The following is an 18,989-nucleotide window of genomic DNA, read 5'->3' on the forward strand; positions in this document are numbered from 1 at the left end:
CCACACACTAAGTAACTTGGCACCCAACCATCACCAAATGAGGGATAGACATATAGGTGACTTATAAGTTACTTATGTGCAGTGAAAAAAGGCTATGAAATAACATGGACATTATTTCTCTCAGGCTGCAGTGGCAGGCCTGTGTACAAATTGTCTGAGCTCCCTATGGGTGGCAAAATAAATGCTGCAGCCCATAGGGATCTCCTGGAACCCCAATACACTGGGTACCTAAGTACCATATACAAGGGAATTATATGGGTGTACGAGTGTGCCAATGAGAATTGGTAAATTCAGTCACTAGCCTGCAGTGACAAATTTAGAAAGCAGAGAGAGCATAAACACTGAGGTTTTGGTTAGCAGATCCTCAGTGATACAATTAGGCACCACACAGGGAACACATACAGGGCACATACTATGAGCACCAGGGTCCTGCCTAGCAGGATCCCAGTGACACAAGGTCTAAAACTCACATACATACAGTGAAAATGGGGATAACATGCCAGGCAAGATGGTACTTTCCTACACACGCCCCCAAATGAAGGACAATAAGACTAGCCTTGTCCAGATGAGTCTTCATTGTCTAAGTGGAAATATCTGGAGAGTCCATCTGCATTGGAGTGGGTACTCCCAGGTCTATGTTCTACTGTATAGTCCATTCCCTGTAGAGATATGGACCACCTCAACAATTTAGGATTTTCACCTTTCATTTGTTTTAGCCAAAGTAGAGGTTTGTGGTCTGTCTGAACAATAAAGTGAGTACCAAACAGGTATGGTCTCAACGTTTTCAGTGCCCAGACCACAGCAAAGGCCTCCCTCTCTATGGCAGACCAACGCTTTTCTCTAGGGGTCAACCTTCTGCTGATAAAAGCAACTGGTTGATCCTGGCCCTCAGAATTCAGATGTGATAGTACTGCCCCTACCCCTAATTCAGAAGCATCAGTTAGAACAATGAATTTCTTTGAGTAACATGGGCTTTTTAGGACAGGTGCAGAGCACATGGCCAGTTTGAGCTCCTCAAAAGCTTTCTGACAGCTAGCTGTCCATAACACCTTCTTAGGCATTTTCTTGCTAGTGAGATCATTAAGAGGGGCTGCTATGGAGCCATAATTCTTGATTAATCTCCTATAGTACCCTGTGAGGCCTAAAAAGGCTCTCACCTGGGTCTGAGTTGTAGGGGGAACCCAATCTATAATAGTTTGGATTTTCCCCTGTAGTGGTGCAATCTGTTATCCACCAACCAGGTGGCCCAGATAAACCACTTTCCCAGGCCCTATCTGGCACTTTGAGGCCTTGATAGTGAGGCCTGCCTTTTGTAGGGCCTCCAAAACATTCCATAGGTGGACCAGGTGATGATCCCAGGTTGAGCTAAAGACAGCAATATCATCTAGATATGCTGCACTGAAAGCCTCCAACCCTTGCAGGACTGTATTCACCAACCTCTGAAAAGTGGCAGGTGCATTTTTCAAACCAAAGTGTCAATTTTATGTTCACACCAGGATGTTGTACCTGGGACAAGTGAAAAGAGGTATACAAATTGGCTTAGGAGATTGATGCAGTTGTCTTTCTGTTCTGCAGTCAGACAATCTGCTAAAACTACTCCCTCCACTAAGGCATCTGCTTCAGTGGTGGAGAAGAGATCAGAGAGAGGGTCACTCTCTTCTTCCTGTCCCTCATCTGTTGCCATAAGCAGGGTGAGATCAGCCCTGTCATAGTAGGGTTTTAGGCGGTTGACATGAATCACCCTAAGGGGACTCCTGGCAGTGCCCAGGTCTACCAAATATGTAACCTCACCCTTCTTTTCAACTATGAGATGGGGTCCACTCCATGTGTCCTAGAGTGCTCTTGGGGCCACAGGCTCCAATACCCACACCTTCTGTCCTGGTTGGTACTGTGTCAGGACAGCCTTCTGGTCATGCCATTGCTTTTGCAGCTCTTGGCTGGCCTGAAGGTTTTTACTGGCTTTTTTCATATACTCAGCCATTCTGGATCTTAGGCCAAGTACATAGTCTACTATGTCCTGTTTAGGAGCTTTTAAAGGTTGTTCCCAACCCTCCTTTACAAGAGCAAGTGGACCTCTTACAGGGTGGCCAAAGAGGAGTTCAAAGGGGCTGAAGCCTACTCCTTTCTGGGGTACCTCCCTGTTGGCAAAAAGGAGGCAAGGTAACAGGACATCCCATCTCCTCCTGAGTTTTTCAGGGAGTCCCATTATAATACCTTTGAGAGGTTTATTAAACCTCTCAACCAGACCATTTGTTTGTGGATGGTAAGGGGTGGTGAACTTGTAGGTAACACCACACTCCTTCCACATTGCTTTTAGGTATGCAGACATGAAGTTGCCACCTCTGTCTGACAACACCTCTTTAGGAAAACCCACTCTGGAAAAGATTCCTAGGAGGGCCTTTGCCACTGCAAGAGCTGTAGTGGTCATTAAAGGTATGGCTTCAGGATATCTTGTGGCATGGTCCGCTACCACCAATATTGCCTGAAGCAGTTGGAGGGTCAAGGGGGCCAACTATGTCAACACCTACCCTTTCAAATGGCACCCCAACCACTGGAAGTGGAATTAGAGGGGCCTTTGGAGTGACACCAGTCTTGCCACTGGCTTGGCAAGTCACACAAGATTTACAAAAGTCTTTTGTGTCCTCTGACATATGAGGCCAGTGAAACAAGGGGACAAGTCTTTCCCAAGTTTTTGTCTGGCCCAAATGCCCAGCCAAAGGAAAGCCATGTGCTAGGGTGAGAAGAAACTCTCTGTACTGCAGGGGAATGACCAATCTCCTGGCAGCTCCAGGTTTTGGGTCCCTTGACTCTGTGTACAAGAGGTTGTCTTCCCAGTACGCCCTATGACTGTCACTGACATCCCCATTCTGCTGTTTGACAGCTTACTGTCTGAGACCCTCTAATGTGGGACAGGTTTGCGGTGCCACACTCAGCTCTTCCCTGGCAGGCCCCCGCACCCAAAAGGTCAGCAGTGTCTGATGCCAGCTCCTCTGGTGTAGGTTCTGCACAGTGAGAGAATTCCTCTTCTTCAAAAGGGGAATCATCTGTAGAGGGAGGGATAGTGGGTAGGGATTTACCCTTTCTACCCCTAGCTTTAGGGAGCACTTGGTCCATTGTTCCAGGATCCACGTTATTTCACAGCCATTTTTCACTGCACATAAGTAACTTATAAGTCACCTATAAGTCTAACCCTCACTTGGTGAAGGTTGGGTGTCAAGTTACTTAGTGTGTGGGCACCCTGGCACTTGCCAAGGTGCCCCCACATTGTTCAGGGCAAATTCCCCGGACTTTGTTAGTGTGGGTACTGCCAAACTGCCTTTCAGGGGTTTCCACTGTAGCTGCTGCTGCTGCCAACCCCTCAGACAGATTTCTGCTCCCCTGGGGTCCAGGCAGCCCTGGCCCACGAAGGCAGAACAAAGGATTTCCTCTGAGAAAGGGTGTTACACCCTCTCCTTTCGGAAATAGGTGTAAAGTGCTGGGGAGGAGTAGCCTCCCCCAGCCTCTGGAAATGCTTTGATGGGCACAGATGTTGCCCATCTCTGCATAAGCCAGTCTACACCGGTTCAGGGATCCCCCAGCCCTGCTCTGGCATGAAACTGGACAAAGGAAAGGGGAGTGACCACTCTCCTGACCAGTGCCTCCCAGGGGAGGTACCCAAAGCTTCTCCAGTGTGTCCCAGACCTCTGCCATCTTGGATTCAGAGGTGTTGGGGGCACACTGGACTGCTCTGAGAGGCCAGTACCAGCAGGTGACGTCAGAGACCCCTTCTGATAGGTTCTTACCTCTCTCGGTAGCCAATCCTCCTTTCCTGGTAGCCAAACCTCCTTTTCTGGCTATTTAGGGTCTCTTCTCTGGGGTATTCTTCAGATAACGAATGCAAGAGCTCACCAGAGTTCCTCTGCACTTCCCTCTTTGGCCGCTGACTACTCCATGACGCCTGCAAAACCGCAACAAAGTAGAAAGACGACTACCAGCAACATTGTAGCGCCTAATCCTGCCGGCTTCCTCAACTGTTTCCTGGTGGTGCATGCTCTGGGGGCTGTCTGCCTTCACCCTGCACTGGAAGCCAAGAAGCCTTTCCAGGGAAAGTTTCTCCTCCATCTTTAATTTTGTAATCTGCAGGCTGAATCCTCTCTCTTCTCTCTGCACTACTTTTCTTATTATTACTTACCTGTTTTGGGTTGGTGTACATATAAATTGTGTATATTACTTACCTTCTTATTGAGGGTACTGACTGAGATACTTGTGGCATATTGTCACAAAAATAAAGTACCTTTATTTTTAGTAACTCTGTGTATTGTGTTTTCTTATGATATTGTGCATATGACACCAGTGGTATAGTAGGAGCTTTACATGTCTCCTAGTTCAGCCTAAGCTGCTTTGCCATAGCTACCTTCTATCAGCCTAAGCTGCTAGAAACACCTCTTCTACACTAATAAGGGATAACTGGACCTGGCACAAGGTGTAAGTACCTCTGGTACCCACTACAAGCCAGGCCAGCCTCCTACATTGGTTGTGCAGCGGTGGGATAAGTACTTGTAACTACTTACCACTTTGTCATTGTGTACTTTACATAAGAGAATCATGTACAAAACAGTTCAGTGTATGTACACTTAACTAAAAAGTTTTGCTTTTCCCCCCTTAAACTTTTTACAAAGTTCTGAAAAGTTTTCTAAAACTTCTAAAAGTTTTCTAAAGTTAGAAAAAGTTATTTTCTCTGTTCTTTAAAAAGTTCTGAAACTTTTTCTTCCTTCTCACTGTCTCTAAACCTCCTGCTATCATGTCTTTTGGTAGATTCTACTCTTAAAATGGTCAATAGAGCTTATGAAAATTTGAATTACAAGTGCCTAAGGAGTCTCTGCTTAGATAGAAGTTTAGTGTAGGAAAGTACCATCTTGCCTGGCATGTTACCCCCATTTTTCACTGTATATATGTTGTTTTAGTTGTATGTGTCACTGGGACCCTGTTCACCAGGGCCCCAGTGCTCATAAGTGTGCCTGAATGTGTTACCTGTGTAGTGACTAACTGTCTCACTGAGGCTCTGCTAATCAGAACCTCAGTGGTTATGCTCTCTCATTTCTTTCTAAATTGTCACTAACAGGCTAGTGACCAATTTTACCAATTTACATTGGCTTACTGGAACACCCTTATAATTCCCTAGTATATGGTACTGAGGTACCCAGGGTATTGGGGTTCCAGGAGATCCCTATGGGCTGCAGCATTTCTTTTGCCACCCATAGGGAGCTCTGACAATTCTTACACAGGCCTGCCACTGCAGCCTGAGTGAAATAACGTCCACGTTATTTCACAGCCATTTTACACTGCACTTAAGTAACTTATAAGTCACCTATATGTCTAACCTTTACCTGGTAAAGGTTAGGTGCAAAGTTACTTAGTGTGAGGGCACCCTGGCACTAGCCAAGGTGCCCCCACATTGTTCAGAGCCAATTCCCTGAACTTTGTGAGTGCGGGGACACCATTACACGCGTGCACTACATATAGGTCAATACCTATATGTAGCTTCACAATGGTAACTCCGAATATGGCCATGTAACATGTCTAAGATCATGGAATTGCCCCCTCTATGCCATCCTGGCATTGATGGCACAATTCGATGATCCCAGTGGTCTGTAGCACAGACCCTGGTACTGCCAAACTGCCTTTTCTGGGGTTTCACTGCAGCTGCTGCTGCTGCCAACCCCTCAGACAGGGTTCTGCCCCCCTGGGGTCAAGCCAGGCTTGTCCCAGGATGGCAGAACAAAGGACTTCCTCTGAGAGAGGGTGTTACACCCTCTCCCTTTGGAAAATGGTGTGAAGGCAGGGGAGGGGTAGCCTCCCCCAGCCTCTGGAAATGCTTTCTTGGGCACAGATGTGCCCAATTCTGCATAAGCCAGTCTACACCGGTTCAGGGACCCCTTAGCCCCTGCTCTGGCGCGAAACTGGACAAAGGAAAGGGGAGTGACCACTCCCTTGACCTGCACCTCCTCTGGGAGGTGTCCAGAGCTCCTCCAGTGTGCTCCAGACCTCTGCCATCTTGGAAACAGAGGTGCTGCTGGCACACTGGACTGCTCTGAGTGGCCAGTGCCACCAGGTGACGTCAGAGACTCCTGCTGATAGGCTCCTTCAGGTGTTAGTAGCCTATCCTCTCTCCTAAGTAGCCAAACCCTCTTTTCTGGCTATTTAGGGTCTCTGTCTCTGGGGAAACTTTAGATAACGAATGCAAGAGCTCATCAGAGTTCCTCTGCATCTCTCTCTTCACCTTCTGATAAGGAATCGACTGCTGACCGCGCTGGAAGCCTGCAAAACTGCAACAAAGTAGCTAAGACGACTACTGCAACTCTGTAACGCTGATCCTGCCGCCTTCTCGACTGTTTTCCTGCTTGTGCATGCTGTGGGGGTAGTCTGCCTCCTCTCTGCACCAGAAGCTCCAAAGAAATCTCCCGTGGGTCGACGGAATCTTCCCCCTGCAACCGCAGGCACCAAAAAGCTGCATTACCGGTCCCTTGGGTCTCCTCTCAGCACGACGAGCGAGGTCCCTCGAATCCAGCAACTCTGTCCAAGTGACCCCCACAGTCCAGTGACTCTTCAGTCCAAGTTTGGTGGAGGTAAGTCCTTGCCTCACCTCGCTGGGCTGCATTGCTGGGAACCGCGACTTTTGCAGCTACTCCGGCCTCTGTGCACTTCCGGCGGAAATCCTTTGTGCACAGCCAAGCCTGGGTCCACGGCACTCTAACCTGCATTGCACGACTTTCTAAGTTGGTCTCCGGCGACGTGGGACTCCTTTGTGTAACTTCGGGCGAGCACTGTTTCACGCATCCTCGTAGTGCCTGTTTCTGGCACTTCTCCGGGTGTTACCTGCTCCAGAGAGGGCTCCTTGTCTTGCTCGACATCCCCTCTCTCTCCTGGTCCAAATTGCGATCTCCTGGTCCCTCCTGGGCCACAGCAGCGTCCAAAAGTGCTAACCGCACGATTTGCAGCTAGCAAGGCTTGTTGGCGTTCTTTTGGCGGGAAAACACGTCTGCACGACTCTCCACGGCGAGTGGGATCCGTCCACCAAAGGGGAAGTCTCTAGCCCTTGTCTTTCCTGCAGAAACCTCAGCTTCTTCTGTCCAGTAGAAGCTTCTTTGCACCCACAGCTGGCATTTCCTGGGCATATGCCCATCTTCGACTTGCTTGTGACTTTTGGACTTGGTCCCCTTGTTCCACAGGCCCCCTAGATTGGAAATCCACAGTTGTTGCATTGTTGGTTTGTGTCTTTCCTGCATTATTCCTCTATCACGACTTCTTTGTCTTTTGGGGAACTTTAGTGCACTTTGCACTCACTTTTCAGGGTCTTGGGGAGGGCTAATTTTCTAACTCTCACTATTTTCTAATAGTCCCAGCGACCCTCTACAAGGTCACATAGGTTTGGGGTCCATTCGTGGTTCGCATTCCACTTTTGGAGTATATGGTTTGTGTTGCCCCTATCCCTATGTGTCTCCATTGCATCCTATTGTAACTATACATTGTTTGCACTGTTTTCTAAGACTATACTGCATATTTTTGGTATTGTGTACATATATCTTGTGTATATTTCTTATCCTCTCACTGAGGGTACACTCTAAGATACTTTGGCATATTGTCATAAAAATAAAGTACCTTTATTTTTAGTATAACTGTGTATTGTGTTTTCTTATGATATTATGCAAGTGACACTTGTGGTACTGTAGTAGCTTCACACGTCTCCTAGTTCAGCCTAAGCTGCTCTGCTAAGCTACCATTATCTATCAGCCTAAGCTGCTAGACACCCTATACACTAATAAGGGATAACTGGGCCTGGTGCAAGGTGCAAGTACCCCTTGGTACTCACTACAAGCCAGTCCAGCCTCCTACATTGGTTGTGCAGCGGTGGGATAAGTGCTTTGAGACTACTTACCACTCTTGCCATTGTACTTTTCATAAGAGAAAAATATACAAAACAAGTTCAGTGTGTGTACACATAGCTAAAAAGTTTTGCATTTCCTCTTTTCACTGTTTTCTAAGTGCTGAAAAGTACTTCTAAACTTTCAAAAAGTTCTTAAAAGTTTAAAAAGTTTTTTTCTGTCTTTCTAAAAAGTTCTGAAAACTTTTTTCTCTTTTTCTATCACGTTAACTCTCTCTAAAAATGTCTGGCACAGGCCAAAATGTTGATCTGTCCAAAGTTGCATATGATCACCTTAGCTGGAAAGGAGCAAGGAGTCTCTGCATAGAGAGAGGTTTGAGTGTAGGGAAGAATCCTTCCTTAGAACTGTTAATTAATATGCTTAGAGAACAGGATAAGGCCATAAGTGCCCCATCTGTTGAAAAAGTAGCTAATGGTTCTCAATCTGATCCAGGGACTACCCCAGGAAAAGATGCAGGGAAGAAACTCCCTAGCCTGCCCATTACTAGACAGTCTAGCATAGTTGGTCATGATGATGAGCCACACCATACAAATAGTGTTGTCTCACATCATAGCAAAAGCATGTATTCTCACCATACTGGTAGTGATGTTTCTGTAAGCCAAGCTGTTAGGGTGGCTTCTGTAAGGGACAGGTCTCCTTCTGTTCATTCCCATCATACCTCTGTATCTAGGAATGTCCCTCCCACCAACCCTGATGACAGAATGTTAGAGAGGGAACTCAATAAGTTGAGAGTGGAACAAACCAGACTGAAGCTTAAAAAGCAACAGCTGGATTTGGATAGACAGTCTTTTGAATTAGAGAGGGAAAGACAGAAATTGGGTTTTGAAACCCATGGTGGCAGCAGCAGTATTCCCCATAGTCATCCTGAAAAAGAGCATGATTCCAGGAATCTGCACAAGATAGTTCCCCCTTATATGGAGGGGGATGACATTAACAAGTGGTTTGCTGCACTTGAGAGGGCCTGTGTTGTACAGGATGTCCCTCAAAGGCAGTGGGCTGCTATCCTATGGCTATCATTTAGTGGAAAAGGTAGGGATAGGCTCCTTACTGTGAAAGAAAGTGATGCCAATAATTTCCAAGTTCTTAAGAATGCACTCCTGGATGGTTATGGCTTAACCACTGAACAATACGGGATAAAGTTCAGAGAGACCAAAAAGGAGTCTTCACAAGACTGGGTTGATTTCATTGACCATTCAGTGAAGGCCTTGGAGGGGTGGTTAAATGGCAGTAAGGTTACTGACTTTGAAAGCCTGTATAACTTGATCCTGAGAGAGCATATTCTTAATAATTGTGTGTCTGATTTGTTGCACCAGTACTTGGTAGACTCTGATCTGACCTCTCCCCAAGAATTGGGAAAGAAGGCAGACAAATGGGTCAGAACAAGGGTGAACAGAAAAGTTCATACAGGGGGTGACAAAGATGGCAACAAAAAGAAGGATGGTAAGTCTTCTGACAAGGGTGGGGACAAATCTAAAAATGAGTCTTCATCAGGCCCACAAAAACACTCTGGTGGGGGTGGTGGGCCCAAATCCTCCTTTAATCAGAACAAGGAAAAGAAACCATGGTGCTATTTATGTAAAGTAAAAGGCCATTGGACAACAGATCCCAGTTGTCCAAAGAAAGGCACCAAGCCTCCTACCACTACAACCCCTACTGCTACCCCTAGTGTCCCTACTAATAGCAGTGGTGGTGGGAGCAAACCTACTAATAGCCAATCCAAGGGAGTAGCTGGGCTCACTTTTGGTAACTTAGTTGGGGTTGGCCTTGTTAGGGAGGCCACAGAGGCTGTGTTAGTCTCTGAGGGGGCAATTGATTTAGCCACCTTAGTTGCTTGTCCCCTTAATATGGATAAGTACAAGCAGCTACCCCTAATAAATGGTGTTGAGGTTCAGGCCTACAGGGACACTGGAGCCAGTGTGACTATGGTCATAGAGAAACTGGTCCACCCTGAACAACACCTACTTGGTCACCAGTACCAAGTAACCGATGCTCACAACAACACACTTAGCCACCCCATGGCTGTTGTTAATCTCAACTGGGTGGGGGTTACTGGTCCAAAGAAAGTTGTGGTAGCCACAGATTTACCTGTAGACTGTCTACTAGGAAATGATTTGGAGACATCAGCTTGGTCAGATGTGGAGTTGGAGGCCCATGCAGCAATGCTGGGCATCCCAGGGCATATTTTTGCTTTAACCAGGGCTCAGGCCAAAAAGCAAAAAGGACAGGGAAGCTTGGATCCTGGAACAATGGACCAAGTGCTCCCTAAAGCTAGGGCTAGTAGAAGCAAACCACTTCTTACTATCCCTCCCTCTACAGTGGATTCAACTTCAGAGGAAGAAGAATTCCCTCCCTGTGCAGAACCTACACCAGAGGAGCTGGAAGCAGATACTGCTGAGCTTTTGGGTGAAGGGGGGCCTGCCAGAGAGGAACTGAGTGTGGCACAGCAAACCTGTCCCACATTAGAGGGTCTAAGACAGCAAGCTGTCAAACAGGCTAATGGGGATGTCAGTGACTCTCACAGAGTTTACTGGGAGGACAACCTCTTGTACACTGAGCATAGGGATCCTAAACCTGGAGCTGCCAGGAGATTAGTGATTCCTCAGGAGTACAGAAAGTTCCTCCTAACTCTGGCACACGACATTCCCCTAGCTGGGCATCTAGGACAAATGAAAACTTGGGACAGGCTTGTTCCCTTGCTTCATTGGCCTAGGATGTCTGAGGACACAAAAGATTTTTGTAAGTCCTGTGAAACCTGTCAAGCCAGTGGCAAGACCGGTGGCACTCCAAAGGCACCCCTTATTCCACTGCCTGTGGTTGGGGTTCCCTTTGAAAGGGTAGGGGTTGACATAGTTGGCCCCCTTGACCCTCCTACTGCTTCAGGCAATAGATTCATCTTGATGGTAGTGGACCATGCCACAAGATATCCTGAAGCTATTCCTTTAAGGACCACTACAGCTCCTGCAGTGGCAAAGGCCCTCCTGGGAATATTTTCCAGGGTGGGCTTCCCAAAGGAAGTAGTATCAGACAGGGGAAGCAATTTCATGTCTGCATACTTAAAGGCCATGTGGAAGGAGTGTGGTGTAACTTATAAGTTCACAACACCCTATCATCCACAAACAAATGGACTGGTGGAGAGATTTAACAAAACTCTCAAAGGCATGATTATGGGTCTCCCAGAAAAACTCCGCAGGAGATGGGATATCCTTCTACCATGCCTCCTTTTTGCCTACAGGGAGGTACCCCAGAAAGGAGTGGGCTTCAGCCCCTTTGAACTTCTTTTTGGACACCCTGTTAGGGGTCCACTCACACTTGTAAAGGAGGGTTGGGAACAACCTTTAAAAGCTCCTAAGCAGGATATTGTGGACTATGTACTTGGCCTCAGATCAAGGATGGCTGAGTATATGAAAAAGGCCAGTAAAAACCTTCAGGCCAGCCAAGAGCTCCAGAAGCAATGGCATGATCAGAAGGCTGTTTTGGTTCAGTACCAACCAGGGCAGAAAGTGTGGGTCTTGGAGCCTGTGGCCCCAAGAGCACTCCAAGATAAATGGAGTGGTCCCCACACAATTGTTGAGAAAAAGGGTGAAGTCACCTATTTAGTTGACTTAGGCACTGCAAGGAGTCCCCTTAGGGTACTCCATGTAAACCGCCTGAAACCCTACTATGACAGGGCTGATCTCACCCTGCTCATGGCAACTGATGAGGGACAGGAAGAAGACAGTGATCCTCTACCTGATCTCTTCTCTTCCACAGAACAAGATGCTCTTGTGGAAGGTGTAGTTTTGGCTGATTGTCTTACTGCTGAGCAGAAACATAATTGCATAAATCTCCTAGATCAATTCTCTGAACTCTTCTCTACTGTGCCAGGTACCACTTCTTGGTGTGAGCACACTATAGATACTGGAGACAGCTTGCCTGTCAAAAGTAAGATCTATAGGCAGCCTGACCATGTCAGGGACTGCATAAAGCAAGAGGTCCAGAAAATGTTGGAACTAGGAGTAGTTGAGCACTCTGAAAGTCCATGGGCTTCTCCTGTGGTACTTGTACCAAAACTCCATTCCAAAGATGGAAAGAAGGAAATGCGGTTTTGTGTAGACTATAGAGGTCTCAACTTGGTAACCAAAACAGATGCTCACCCTATACCCAGGGCAGATGAGCTCATAGATACACTGGCATCTGCCAAGTATCTAAGCACTTTTGACTTGACTGCAGGGTATTGGCAGATCAAATTGTCAGAAGATGCTAAACCTAAAACTGCATTTCCGACCATTGGAGGACATTACCAGTTTACTGTAATGCCTTTTGGTTTGAAAAATGCACCTGCCACTTTTCAGAGGTTGGTGAATACAGTCCTGCAAGGGCTGGAAGCTTTCAGTGCAGCATATTTGGACGATATAGCTGTCTTTAGCTCCAGCTGGGATGATCACCTGGTCCACCTATGGAAAGTTTTGGAGGCCCTGCAAAAGGCAGGCCTTACTATCAAGGCTTCAAAGTGCCAGATAGGGCAGGGTAAGGTGGTTTATCTGGGACACCTTGTTGGTGGGGAACAGATTGCACCACTACAGGGGAAAATCCAAACAATTATTGATTGGGTTCCCCCTACTACACAGACTCAGGTGAGAGCCTTCCTAGGCCTCACTGGGTATTACAGGAGGTTCATTAAGAACTATGGCTCCATTGCAGCCCCTCTTAATGACCTCACTTCCAAGAAGATGCCTAAAAAGGTATTATGGACAGCAAACTGTCAGAAAGCTTTTGAGGAGCTGAAGCAGGCCATGTGCTCTGCACCTGTCCTGAAAAGCCCTTGTTACTCTAAAAAATTCTATGTCCAAACTGATGCATCTGAATTAGGAGTAGGGGCAGTCCTATCACAACTTAATTCTGAGGGCCAGGATCAACCTGTTGCTTTTATTAGTAGGAGGTTGACCCCTAGAGAAAAGCGTTGGTCTGCCATAGAGAGGGAGGCCTTTGCTGTGGTCTGGGCTCTGAAGAAGTTGAGGCCATACCTGTTTGGCACTCACTTCATTGTTCAGACAGACCACAAACCTCTACTTTGGCTAAAACAAATGAAAGGTGAAAATCCTAAATTGTTGAGGTGGTCCATATCCCTACAGGGAATGGACTATACAGTGGAACATAGACCTGGGAGTGGCCACTCCAATGCAGATGGACTCTCCAGATATTTCCACTTAGACAATGAAGACTCATCAGGTCATGGCTAGTCTTATTGTCCTTCGTTTGGGGGGGGGGTTGTGTAGGAAAGTACCATCTTGCCTTGCATGTTACCCCCATTTTTCACTGTATATATGTTGTTTTAGTTGTATGTGTCACTGGGACCCTGTTCACCAGGGCCCCAGTGCTCATAAGTGTGCCTGAATGTGTTACCTGTGTAGTGACTAACTGTCTCACTGAGGCTCTGCTAATCAGAACCTCAGTGGTTATGCTCTCTCATTTCTTTCTAAATTGTCACTAACAGGCTAGTGACCAATTTTACCAATTTACATTGGTTTACTGGAACACCCTTATAATTCCCTAGTATATGGTACTGAGGTACCCAGGGTATTGGGGTTCCAGGAGATCCCTATGGGGTGCTGCATTTCTTTTGCCACCCATAGGGAGCTCTGACAATTCTTACACAGGCCTGCCACTGCAGCCTGATTGAAATAACGTCCACGTTATTTCACAGCCATTTTACACTGCATTTAAGTAACTTATAAGTCACCTATATGTCTAACCTTTACCTGGTAAAGGTTAGGTGCAAAGTTACTTAGTGTGAGGGCACCCTGGCACTAGCCAAGGTGCCCCCACATTGTTCAGAGCCAATTCCCTGAACTTTGTGAGTGCGGGGACACCATTACACGTGTGCACAGCATATAGGTCAATACCTATATGTAGCTTCACAATGGTAACTCCGAATATGGCCATGTAACATGTCTAAGATCATGGAATTGCCCCCTCTATGCCATCCTGGCATTGTTGGCACAATTCGATGATCCCAGTGGTCTGTAGCACAGACCCTGGTACTGCCAAACTGCCTTTTCTGGGGTTTCACTGCAGCTGCTGCTGCTGCCAACCCCTCAGACAGGGTTCTGCCCCCTGGGGTCAAGCCAGGCTTGTCCCAGGATGGCAGAACAAAGGACTTCCTCTGAGAGAGGGTGTTACACCCTCTCCCTTTGGAAAATGGTGTGAAGGCAGGGGAGGGGTAGCCTCCCCCAGCCTCTGGAAATGCTTTCTTGGGCACAGATGTGCCCAATTCTGCATAAGCCAGTCTACACCGGTTCAGGGACCCCTTAGCCCCTGCTCTGGCGCGAAACTGGACAAAGGAAAGGGGAGTGACCACTCCCCTGACCTGCACCTCCCCTGGGAGGTGTCCAGAGCTCCTCCAGTGTGCTCCAGACCTCTGCCATCTTGGAAACAGAGGTGCTGCTGGCACACTGGACTGCTCTGAGTGGCCAGTGCCACCAGGTGACGTCAGAGACTCCTGCTGATAGGCTCCTTCAGGTGTTAGTAGCCTATCCTCTCTCCTAAGTAGCCAAACCCTCTTTTCTGGCTATTTAGGGTCTCTGTCTCTGGGGAAACTTTAGATAACGAATGCAAGAGCTCATCAGAGTTCCTCTGCATCTCTCTCTTCACCTTCTGATAAGGAATCGACTGCTGACCGCGCTGGAAGCCTGCAAAACTGCAACAAAGTAGCTAAGACGACTACTGCAACTCTGTAACGCTGATCCTGCCGCCTTCTCGACTGTTTTCCTGCTTGTGCATGCTGTGGGGGTAGTCTGCCTCCTCTCTGCACCAGAAGCTCCGAAGAAATCTCCCGTGGGTCGACGGAATCTTCCCCCTGCAACCGCAGGCACCAAAAAGCTGCATTACCGGTCCCTTGGGTCTCCTCTCAGCACGACGAGCGAGGTCCCTCGAATCCAGCAACTCTGTCCAAGTGACCCCCACAGTCCAGTGACTCTTCAGTCCAAGTTTGGTGGAGGTAAGTCCTTGCCTCACCTCGCTGGGCTGCATTGCTGGGAACCGCGACTTTTGCAGCTACTCCGGCCTCTGTGCACTTCCGGTGGAAATCCTTTGTGCACAGCCAAGCCTGGGTCCACGGCACTCTAACCTGCATTGCACGACTTTCTAAGTTGGTCTCCGGCGACGTGGGACTCCTTTGTGTAACTTCGGGTGAGCACCGTTTCACGCATCCTCGTAGTGCCTGTTTCTGGCACTTCTCCGGGTGTTACCTGCTCCAGAGAGGGCTCCTTGTCTTGCTCGACGTCCCCTCTCTCTCCTGGTCCCTCCTGGGCCACAGCAGCGTCTAAAAACGCTAACCGCACGATTTGCAGCTAGCAAGGCTTGTTGCCGTTCTTTCGGCGGGAAAACACTTCTGCACGACTCTCCACGGCGAGAGGGATCCGTCCACCAAAGGGGAAGTCTCTAGCCCTTTTCGTTCCTGCAGAAACCTCAGCTTCTTCTGTCCAGTAGAAGCTTCTTTGCACCCACAGCTGGCATTTCCTGGGCATATGCCCATCTTCGACTTGCTTGTGACTTTTGGACTTGGTCCCCTTGTTCCACAGGCCCCCTAGATTGGAAATCCACAGTTGTTGCATTGTTGGTTTGTGTCTTTCCTGCATTATTCCTCTATCACGACTTCTTTGTCTTTTGGGGAACTTTAGTGCACTTTGCACTCACTTTTCAGGGTCTTGGGGAGGGCTAATTTTCTAACTCTCACTATTTTCTAATAGTCCCAGCGACCCTCTACAAGGTCACATAGGTTTGGGGTCCATTCGTGGTTCGCATTCCACTTTTGGAGTATATGGTTTGTGTTGCCCCTATCCCTATGTGTCTCCATTGCATCCTATTGTAACTATACATTGTTTGCACTGTTTTCTAAGACTATACTGCATATTTTTGGTATTGTGTACATATATCTTGTGTATATTTCTTATCCTCTCACTGAGGGTACACTCTAAGATACTTTGGCATATTGTCATAAAAATAAAGTACCTTTATTTTTAGTATAACTGTGTATTGTGTTTTCTTATGATATTGTGCAAGTGACACTTGTGGTACTGTAGTAGCTTCACACGTCTCCTAGTTCAGCCTAAGCTGCTCTGCTAAGCTACCATTATCTATCAGCCTAAGCTGCTAGACACCCTATACACTAATAAGGGATAACTGGGCCTGGTGCAAGGTGCAAGTACCCCTTGGTACTCACTACAAGCCAGTCCAGCCTCCTACATTTAGTGATAGGAGAGAACCCTACAAAAGAGTTTCTATTTAACATGCTTATTGTAAATGATGAGTCCCAAGCAGGCACATCAAATGAGAGGTTAATAGAAGGTTCCCATTCTGACTCAGGGGCTTTCTTTGAGGGAGGTGGGGAGGGTTCTGAACAGGATCTACCCCCTAGCAGGACACCCAGCAATGTTGGTAGTAATGGAGGTTCCCATCACAGTAGGGAAGTCTTTATTCCTAGAGGCCAAGTTGCTAGGGTTCAGTCAGTTAGGGACATATCGCCCTCTGTTGTTTCAAACTTGACTTCTGTGTCCAAGCTTTCCCAACCCACCCACCCTGAGGATAACTTGTTAGAAAGGGAACTCAAAAAGTTGAGGGTTGAGGAGACCAGACTGAAGCTTAAACAGCAGCAGCTGGCCTTAGATAGTGAATCCCTAGACATTGAGAAGGAGAGACAGAGGTTGGGGTTAGGACCCCATGGTGGCAGCAGCAGTATTCCTGATAGTAATCCTGTTAGAGAGCATGATTCCAGGAATCTGCAGAAGATAGTCCCCCCTTACAAGGAGGGGGATGACATCAACAAGTGGTTTGCTGCACTTGAGAGGGCCCGTATGGTACAGGGGGTCCCTCAAAGGCAGTGGGCTGCTATATTGTGGCTATCTTTCACTGGAAAGGGTAGGGATAGGCTCCCTACTGTTAGAGAAAGTGATGCTAACAATTTTGCAGTTCTGAAGAATGCACTCTTGGATGGATTTGGCTTAAGCACTGAACAATACAGGATTAAGTTCAGAGACACTAGAAAAGAGTCCTCTCAAGACTGGAAAGAGTTTGTGGACTGTTCAGTGAAGGCCTTGGAGGGGTCGTTACATGGCAGTAAAGTTTCTGACTATGAAAGCCTGTATAATCTTATTCTGAGAGAGCATATTCTGAATAACTGTGTGTCTGACTTGTTACACCAATATCTAGTGGACTCAGATCTGACCTCTCCCCAAGAATTGGGAAAGAAGGCAGACAAATGGGTTAGAACAAGAGTGAACAGAACAGTTCATACAGGGGGTGACAAGGATGGCAAGAAGAAAGATGGTGAGAAATATCAGGATAAGCATGGGGATCAGGGTAAAACCAAAGATCCTTCTTCAAATCCTAAACACTCTTCAGGGGGTGGGGATAAATCAAATTCTTCCTCTTCTTCACAACATACACACATTAAAAAGCCTTGGTGCTATGTGTGTAAAAATAAAGGCCATTGGCAAGGGGAGAAGTCCTGTCCAGGTAAGCCCCCTGAGCCAACCACCACTAATACATCAAACTCTAGTGCCCCTAGCAGTAGTGGTAATAGTGGTGGGACTGCTGGCAACAGTCAAAGTAAGGGTGTAGTTGGGTCCACTTATGGGTCCATCATAGAAACTGGGGTAGTCAGTCCCAAGACAGTTTCTGTCACACCTGGTGGCATTGGCCTTGCCACACTGGCTGCTTGTCCCCTTACAATGGATAAGTACAGGCAGACAGTTTCAATAAATGGTGTTGAGGCCCACAGGGCCACAGGTGCCAGTATCACTTTGGTGACTGAAAACCTAGTGTCTCCTGAACAACACATCATTGGACAACAGTACAAGATTATTGATGTCCATAACTCCACTAAGTTCCTTCCCTTAGCTATAGTTCAGCTTAGTTGAGGTGGAGTTACTGGCCCTAAGCAGTTGGTGGTATCATCTAACTTACCTGTAGACTGTCTCTTAGGTAATGACCTAGAGGCCTCAGGTTGGGCTGAGGTAGAGTTCCATACCCATGCAGCCATGCTGGGTATCTCTGAGGAATTGCTTCCTCTCATTTCAGCTTAAATGAAAAAGCAAAGGAGAGGAACAGGCCTGAAAACTCAGGAACCTTCTCCAACAACAGGTAAAAAGGGCATCACAGTATCCCCTACCCACCCTGCCATTGAGGATGCCATTCCTGTGGTAGGAGAAACCTCTCCTGGGGTGGCACCTGTACCAAGGGAAACATCATCTGGCACAGCTGTACTCTCTGAGGTGGAAGTATCTCTCTGTGGGATAACTAATATTGGTGAGAAAAGTCCACCATTGTAGTTAACATGGAGCATCCCTCCAACCCTCCCAGAGAAACTTTAGAGCAGCAACCCTGCACTACCTCAAAACACTTAGGACAGCAGCCCTGCCATAGTGTGGAGCTCATAGGACAGCATCTCTGCCCTGCTCCAAAACAAGAGAAACAGAATCCCTGTTCTCTCTTACAGCCATATGGACGTTTTTGTCCAGCTATGGCTTTACTGAGACAGCATCCCTGTCTGGTATTCTCATCACTAGAAATAGGTCCAGTGGACAATTCCCACTGTTCTAAACTAAACTTACTGATAGGAACTCTGAGAATATATCTTCACATTGTTGGTTAGCAAAAAAAACTTCAAACAGGGTGGTTTACATCCCCACAGGGAAGTAACCATATAGAGGATGATAAAGGATGTAACCAGTCTATTGCAGAGCTACTCTCCACTTATCACCACTTATACAATAAAGACTCAACTGGCCAAGGTTAGCCTTATTGTCCTTCGTTTCGGTGGGGGGGGGTACTGCCATTTGATAAATTTTGTTTGACCAATGACTTTGTGTTTCACCACTACGCATATTAGTTGCTCAATGTTCACCAGTAGCACATGGTATGTTTTGTTCAGTTGAGCCGCCTATTGGCTTTGACATGGCATTAGCCATTACTTTCTGTATTCAGTTTAGCCGCCTATGGGCTTTGACATTGCATTAGTCATTACATTCTGTATTCTGCCTATTGGCTTTGACATGCTGTATCCAGTCTAGCCGCCTATTGGCTTTGACA

This window comes from Pleurodeles waltl, chromosome 4_2 (assembly GCF_031143425.1).
Source record: "Pleurodeles waltl isolate 20211129_DDA chromosome 4_2, aPleWal1.hap1.20221129, whole genome shotgun sequence".
NCBI lineage: Eukaryota > Metazoa > Chordata > Amphibia > Caudata > Salamandridae > Pleurodeles > Pleurodeles waltl.